Source organism: Strix aluco, chromosome 1 (assembly GCF_031877795.1).
Source record: "Strix aluco isolate bStrAlu1 chromosome 1, bStrAlu1.hap1, whole genome shotgun sequence".
In the NCBI taxonomy this organism is placed as follows: domain Eukaryota; kingdom Metazoa; phylum Chordata; class Aves; order Strigiformes; family Strigidae; genus Strix; species Strix aluco.
In genome coordinates, this window is record NC_133931.1 from 21,630,418 (window position 1) to 21,638,317 (window position 7,900).

Consider the following 7,900-nt stretch of genomic DNA (forward strand, 5'->3'; position numbering starts at 1 on the left):
AGGAAATTTACCCAAAACAAATGTATTTTGCTTGCACCATCTCATCCCAGTGTGCATGCAGGATGCTATCCAGGGGTACGAATGATGGGGTGGCTAAATCTAGGAGGCAGGAGGGATAACAGGCCTAACATTTGAAAGGAGGGCAAGGTACCACTCCGCCACAAGGCACAAAGCAAGTCAGGAATATGACAAGTGAAAAATGATGGAACTGCGAATTATCCTGTAGAATGGCTACCTTCCTGTAGGATCAGATTCCTCAGCTACATTAGGCAGGAAATGGTCTCTCATGTGCTTTGTTTTTTAACAGGACATTTGATGAGAAACTACCTAGTCTTGCAATATGACATCTTAACATACAGCCACACTGATGTTTAACTGAAGACTGGATCCCATCAAACTCTGTTTTAAGTAGCCATACCCACAAAATATCCTACCCTTCATATTAGAAAATCAAGAGGTCACTTTAGTCTTTCTAGTAGTTTCAAAAAAGTGCTTTCTATCATCATGAACACTCAATGCTTCTTACCTCCATTCTTGTCTCCTCTTCACCTGCTTTTCTTACTGAAGTATTTGAATGCCTTCCAGTAATACATCGAGTGAACTCACTGAGACCTGTCCCATGTTATTCTTTCCATCTTTCTCTCATCCCTTCCTCATGGAAAAATATTTATCCAACTTGTTGCTTCATGTAGTTATGAAAGGTAAACAGCAGCATTTGAAGCCGGGCATGCAGGGTTTCGCCTTTGATCGAGAAAGTCTTTTACGGACGTGAGGGTAGGGATCGAAGTATGAGAAATGCATTCAAAAATAGAGAGTCTCCCAGATTTCTTACCATCTTTAAAAGCAGAACAGAGACTAAGCCATTGTAACCATTCCATTGTTTTTCTGATATATCAGCATATAACAGGAATCAAAGCATATATAAGCAGAATTCTGAAACTATGTTTCTTTACTGACATAGAACAGAAAAAAACATTCAGAAGTGTAAAGAGAAAGGACACATGCAGGAAGACACTCACAAACCTGTTTTAGAAAAAATTCTAAGAGTTACTGTGTATGTTCCCTCAGAGCTCCAGCAAGTTATCCTGGGGTGCCCCAGCAGGATAACTAGGGATCATTGTGCTTCTTGCTCTGCTTAGCACAGAGGAAAGCTCTGCTATGTGCTCTGCTTAGCACAGAGGAAAAGGGCAGGCTGCTGTCCTTAATGGTTAGATACTGACAGCAGTTTGAAAAAACACAAATGGCAGAGAAGTGTCCAACTAAGAGTCACTTTCAGAAGAAACTATGGGTTTAATAAAAAGAAGTCACTTGGGATCCCATCTGGCAAGGTGGACCTCAGGATACACGTTAGCTGGCTGCTCTCCGTGCTCAGTGTCTGAGCAACCTACTTCCCAACAGAGCACTGCATTGGGAGACCATAAATGTCCCTACCTAAAACACGTATGGGTTAGCGAAAGCTGACGCACCAGCTTCAGGCTACCGTAAGCCTACTCCCCACTTAGGCCCAGGCTGGGCATTTTCTGCTGAAAGTGAGACTATGCCTTAGAGGAGTTTAAGGTTCAGCACCCTCTTGGCCTGACACAGGTGTGCACCTTACATGATCCAGAAAAGTACCGTAACCACTGGGGTGAAATTAAGCTTTGGGGAACATGTTTCGTCTCCTACAGCTGAGAAACTGCCTCTGTGCGTAACACGAACCAAACCCATGGGGTCAAAAATGGAAATGCCGTAAGAGAGGGTGAGTGTGTAACTTAATGACATAGATTGTCTATGCATTTTATACTAAACATTCATTAGAGTAAAAGAGTAGAAATAACCCAGGGAACAAATCCCCAGTTCTTTTCCTGTTGAGCTGACGAGTTCTTATCATTGCTGCTGCTTATTTTGGAATTTGACAAACGAAAAAAAACCCCATGTTCTCAGACATGGAAGAATTCAAGTGAGAAGTTACAGGAAACTTTAATGGTCATAAAATGTGCAGTCTCTCAAATTTGGCTGACAAAATCACTTCAGCTGACAGCTTCCATTGTTAGGGATGTAATGGGTTTAAAAAGAGATAGGAAGCAAATTACAGGCTCTCTACAAATCAAACCCACCCACCACATTTCTGTGGTACACAGCAGTCTTTTCTGCAGGTCTCTGCCAGACAGAGCCCAGGGTAGAAGACATGCTGCACCTGCAAGGGGCCAACGTGAGACGTTTGTGAGATGAATACACTGAATTGTCAGAAATACTTTGCATGGATGTGGAATTAAACTTGTAAACTTTTACCCTTGATTCACAGTGTTTAAGAATTTTTTTTTTGGACTACATCACCTGGCACGTATTTCTGAAGAACTACTCCATACCATCCCTGGCAAGCATTCTGTAGTTCACCTTGCTTAGCTAAGATAAATTTGATATGACCTTTTCCCCTTGCCTCCATTTCTACTTTGAAAACCCCTTACTGGTAAAGCACACATATTGCTGGGAAGCCAGTGGGAAGACAGCAGAAAGCAGCAGGAGGGGTAGAGCCAGAGCAGGAACCAGAGGGGAGGCCCTGGCTGGTTTATTCAGCGCCTGCTCCCCTCCCTCCAGGGACATGGGGATAGCGGCGGGGGTGGAAGGTGTGTCAGCGTCTGCTGCACAGATGTGAGGGTGCAAGTCCCCTCCCGACCTCTTTCTTCACTCAGTAGTGGCAAAAAGGTTGTGAGTGGTTTTGTGGCAATCACTCACCATCACTATCTGATTTAAAGCTGCTATTACAAATGGCATGCAGAACTCATTCCCCGTGCAGCTCTATTCAAAGTGGCACTTAACCACACTGAGTGAATGCTGATGAATGTTCTTTAATTAAAGCGCTATAATAAAAAACACAGAACATCTGTGCCAAGGTGCTAAGTAATCTGTCTAAACAGATGTCTAATTTTAAGTTCAGTCATATTACGGAAATATTATATAAAATTTTCAAATAGGAAATAGAGTTGCTGCTTTTCATATGTGCGTTATATTTCTCTTTACTCAATGCAAATCTTCTCAGCCTGCATTTGGTTTTATTTGAAGTTCAGTGAGCTATTCTGCTCCTCTGGGCTTCCAGTTAAGCAGCGGACTTGCTCTGTTGGTAGAAGACTAAAAAAATTTCCCTTTTCTTTTCTTGTGATTTAACATCCTAGTATTTATTCCATTTAAACTACTGGAAACAAATATATATGCAGACATGAACTATTAAGACAAATTCAGTTTGCAGAGAACATTTGTGATTGTTTGTGTTGCAAACAATCTTTTTGAAAAAGAGAACTGTACTTGAACAAACTGACCTTGTGTGCTGGGTTTGTGTGGTGGGGTTTTTCGTAGTGGGGAGGGAGCTACAGCAGTGGTCCCCAGTGAGAAGCTTCTCAATGCTCCCCCAGCTCCAAGTTGTACCTGCCTCTGGCCAAGGCCGAGCCAATTAGCGATGGTGGCTGCGCCTCTGTGATAACATATTTAAGAAGGGGAATCTAAGAGGGGGTTGGGACTTGTGAGGAGGAGTTATGAGAGGGACACCTCTGCGAACACTGGGGTCGGTGGAAGGAAGGAGGAGGAAGGGGAAGAGGAGTGCTGGAGCAGAGACTCCCCTGTATCCCATGGTGAGAGGGTAAGGCCCCCCTCCCTGCCACCCATGGAGGTCCACGGTGGAACAGAAATCCACCTGTGGAGAACCCCCGGGACTCTGTGGGAAGAAGAAACCCCCACTGTTGTAGTTCAGCACTGGGAGGAATGCAACATGAGGGGGTGACCCACGCCGGAGCATCTCGAGAAGAATGCATCCCATGGGGAGGACTCGTGGTGAAAGAGAGTTTGTGGAGGACTGTCTCCCATGAGAGGGATGCCACGTGGAGCAGGGGGATGAATGCAGAAGAGTCCATCCCCCCCACCTTGGAGGAAGAAACAGCAAACTGACTGCACCCCATCCCCTGCCCCTGTGCCACTGGGGAGAGGAGGTAGAAATATTGGGAAAACGACTGAGCCTGGGAAGAAGGGAGAGGTGGGGGGAGCTGTTTTTAAGATGTGGTAACACTTCTCACTGTCCTACTCTATTAAGTGTTGGTTTTGTTAGTGTTTGTATTAAAGTGATGTTCCTTTTTCTTCCCCTAATAAATCTGTCTTCTGTCCATGACCTAATGGGTGAGACACCCCTCTCTGTCCTTATCTCAACTCCTGAGACTTTTGATTCATTTTCTCCTTCCCAGTGCTGGGGGGAAGAGGTGAGTGAACGGCTGCATGGTGCTCAGTTTCCTTCTGGACTAAAACCATGACACCTTGTTAAACAGCTCTGCAGTGCACCATGAGTCTCTTTTTAATAGGGAGCATGTGGGCTCCAGCATAGCCTGACTGCTGACCTTGAACACACCAAAATGCAACATAATCTTGACCTCTGCATCAGAGAGACAGCAGCCTAAGCTCTTCTAACAGGTCAAAAAAGAAGAAACTTATTTCCAGGAATGATCAAGCTGATATTCACAAGGCAGATTCACATACTGGCATCCTTTCACTCTGTTTATTTTATATCCTTGTCTTCAGAAAGGAATTTATAGATTGCTGTACCTGCTGCTCCTCCTGTCACTAAAACCTTCCCAGCACCTACCAGTCACTAAAAAATATGATGACACCTTCCACCTTCAGGTAAATACTTCTTTACCTTTAATGCTCTCCCCCCTTTTGCTCCAGCCTTGGTATCACAACTCATCTTGGGGCAAAATGCCAGCTCCAGTCGACTTTTGCTGAAAGGTCAGAGCTCTGGAAACAGTTGACAGCCACCTGGACACCAGGGGAATGCGGGGTGCCCCAGGCAGCAAGGCATGCTTGGTACAGTATTGGTAAAAGATTTCTGGGATAAAGCCCTCTGCTAAAAATATCTTCGCTTAAGGTTTGTCACATTCTGCTGCAGTTTTCCAGAAACTGAGAGAAATAAAAACATGTTTTGATTGTGCTTCCCAATGGCTGAAGCTTACACCAGCTACAGCTTCTCAGTCACTGTTCTACACTCTTCTACAGGGACAATAACATGCAGAACTGTATTTATAAAAAAAAAAATGGGGAAAAATAAAAGGGGGAAGTTCTTTAAGCAGGGGAATGTCAGCCTCACTTGCAAACCAAAACTATAATGAGAGGCAAAGGTGACAAAAGACCTTTTGCCTGCCAGTTTTTATGTGAGATGGGCAGATTTTTCCACAGGAAAGTGGAAGTGACCCTGACTCAACCCAAGCCAGTGGCTGCTGGAGCCATAACCAGAAAAAGAGGGGGAAAAAATAAAGCTCCTTATGCTCTGGGGGAAAAGTGATTTGGGAAGGTGAGAGGTGGAAGGTGAGTGGTATAAAAAGATGTGTAGACTGTGTGCAGTGGAGCATTCAAAAAATGTTCAGTTCTCAGAAAGGACAGAAATGGTCTGTACGAATGACCACAGGGAGGGGATGGAGGAACTGCGTGCAGTGCGGGCAGAGCTCTGTGTAGGTCAGGAGGGTGAGTAAACACATGTGTGGGGAGAGAGAGGAATTAGGATAACAGTGAGTGAATCCCAGGGAGAAGTGGAGGAGGGGGGAGGGGAGACCAGTGAGATTGGGAAACACAGACGAGGCTGGAAGCTGGAAGGATTGGCCACCTGCCTTCCCAATGGGCTGAGTCATCCCCAGGTCCTATGGACAGGCTGAAAGGTTTGTCTTCTTACAGTTACTGCAGTTACTGCATAGTTAGGTTATCTCAGATGCATTCTCCTCCTGCCTGAAAACTTTTCCCAGGTGGATTTTGATTTTTTTCTCATGCTTGTCCCAGATTTCCTGGCATGCAGCAACCGAATCAGAGTAATTCCTCAGGTATTCCAGCCTATGTCCTGTGTGTCTCCAAATGCTGAGCAACTCCACTGCGGAGTGATTGCCAGCAGCTTCAGGAAGAAGCAGCTGTTCTGTACATTAACTTTTCTGCATGTACGGGAAATCCAGGCTGTCCCGGGCCCATCTGTATTCGCAGTATGTGAACAGTGGGGGTCAGTATAAAGTTACTGTGGAGGTGCTGTACAGCCTCTGCCAGGCAGTCTTTGCATGAGGACCTTTATAAAAGGCTGGGCTTTGCTTGTTTTAATAAGATCTTCCAAGTTTTTTTGTTGAGAGATGTAGAATTAACTCATGCTTCTGGCTGTCGATCAAGTAGGCCCCCATCGGCTCCTGGGAAAGCATTACTGAGGCATGCAGAAAAAAGCAGTGCGTCCAATTTAATTCTCCTTTGAATGCTCCTAGGCCATTTTCTTATGTTGTCTGCACATAGGGATTGGTTATGCCTGTGCCCCATTTCCTGCCCTCTATACGGTCATGCTCTGTGACCTGCCCCATAATACCAAAAAAGAAACCCCTCCAACGAAATAACTGTTGCTCCAAGGAAATACCAGCTGAACAGTTACAGTTCTCTGCATGTGGTAGCAATAAAAGGTGGGAAGCAGAAGCTGGGGGAGCAGATGATCTGGCAGGATTGGAGAACAGAGCCTGGCAGTAAGCTGGGTGGGATGTCCTGGAGGCTGCCTGGTTTGCTGTCCTGGCTGGGCTGCTGGAGCCCTAGAGCATGAGATCAGAGTGTAATAGCTGCCTCTGATTTATGTCTGCAGTAGCAAAAGTGCTGGGCAGCAAGGAGTAAGTGTTCCTGCGTGAATGGTTTCTAGAAGGCAAATGCCTTGATGGTATGAGAGGAGAGGAGATGAGCTAGAAAAGCTGTCACTCGATTTTATTGTGCCATTGACCCTGTCAGGATGTGGGGGTAGACAACCTGATGTATTGTGTTACAGCTCTACAGAGAGCAGCTTGAGCTTTCCACAGCACTCCCTAATTGATCCAAGTGCAAATGGAAACCCAGTTCCTTGGGCTGTGGAGTTGCAAGCAGCTACACCAATGGGCAGCCATCTCTCTCCTTCCGTTACCGTGTCTTAACAGTACACACTTATGGGGCTGCTAGGCTTGAATGGATCTTACATCTTTGTGACTGTTCATCATCTGATCCTTAAGTTATGTCAGCCTTTGTCATTTGAAGGGTAATACCTTTGTCATCATAAATTTATGGTAATTGCATACATTCCTTGCAAATGCACTTCTGCTTTTCCTGTGCTCTCCACAGACATTAATACAGCCTTCTTCAAGTCTACCACAAAATTTGCCTCTGTTATGATTCCCCGCTACCTGATTTCAGCTTGGCTGCTAGTGAACTGAGACTATTCCTTGTTTTCCATGAGAACCAAATCAAGGGAAGACATAGCAAATTCAGTATTGGTATATTCCATTAGTGTTTTGGAACTTAGCACACATTAATTTACAGAACTGCAAGCTTTCTAGAGCAAGGAATTTTTTTGGTCCTCATTTGTGTAGTTTCTAACACAATGGAGTCTAAATCCTTGATGTATGCTGTATTATAGGCCAACAAATTACTGTACTTTTTTGGTAGTAAAGAGGATAGAGCAGACAAGAAGGAGATGAAGCTTTATTTCTAAGGGCAGTGCAGAGGAAATGAGTCAGAGGAACATTCTGTGGTCCAGTGCACCTGAGTTTGCAGGTAGTATAAATGATCTCTTACAGGCTTCTTTGTCTTCATGTACATAGCGCAGGACCAGCATCCAAGAAAAAGAAAGCATGGGCTTAGGTTAAGAAACAGCTAGCACAAAAAAAGAAAAGGTCTCTTATGTCAGCAAGAATACTCTTCAGAGTGCTGCAAGGATTTGTGCTTGGATCTCTGCCATTTCTAACCTACATAAATGAATCCAGACAAATGTTCCAATGTGAACTGGTTAAAATATTAAGACTGAAGTGTTTCGAAAGCAGAAGAAGCTATGCATGTATTAGCTGGAGAGGAGGAGATATCTGGAACAAATGGATTTTCAGAAAATATTTTCTGGGAGTGTGATGTAATA